We start from the raw sequence: 680 nt of genomic DNA, 5'->3' as shown, positions 1-680 counted from the left end.
CTGTCTCATCACTCAGGCCTCTTCCCTGCAAGGCGCTTAGAAAAGACACTGACGATGGTGACTCCATTCAATTCAACCAACACTGAGTACCTGCTGCATGCCAGGCCCTGTGCTAGGGTCAAGAAGGGTGTTGTTCCTACTCTCTGGGAACTCTTGGGGCAGTGGGGGGAAGCTGGTGCACACAGCCAACAGTATTACAAGTGCTGTATAGTGGTGCAAAGTGCAACCGAGTATAGAAAGACTGATTGCACTCGGGGAATGGTGAGTGGATAGCAAGGAAAATTTCCTCTAAGAGGTGGCACCTGAGCTGGGCCATAATGACTCAGTAAGACTGCCAGTAAGAAATGCTCTTTGAGGCTAGGCATGGTGGTTCATGACTGTAATCCTAGCACTTTGGGAGGCCGAGAGGGGAGGATTGCTTGAGGCCAGGAGTTCAAGAGCAACATGGCCAACACAGTGAGACCATCTCTAAAGAAAATAAAAGGGAGCCAGGTGTGGTGGCTCACACCTGTAATCCCAGCACTTTGGGAGGCTGAGCCGGGTGGATCATCTGAGGTCAGGAGTTTGAGACCAGTCTGACCAACATGGTTAAACCCCGTCTCTACTGAAAATACAAAATTAGCCGGGTGTGATGTTGCATGCCTGTAATCCCAGCTACTTGGGAGACTGAGGCAGGAGAA

The sequence above is a fragment of the Cebus imitator genome, unplaced genomic scaffold (assembly GCF_001604975.1).
Source record: "Cebus imitator isolate Cc_AM_T3 unplaced genomic scaffold, Cebus_imitator-1.0 Scaffold87, whole genome shotgun sequence".
NCBI classification, from domain to species: Eukaryota; Metazoa; Chordata; class Mammalia; order Primates; family Cebidae; genus Cebus; species Cebus imitator.
This window is presented reverse-complemented; position numbering follows the sequence as displayed.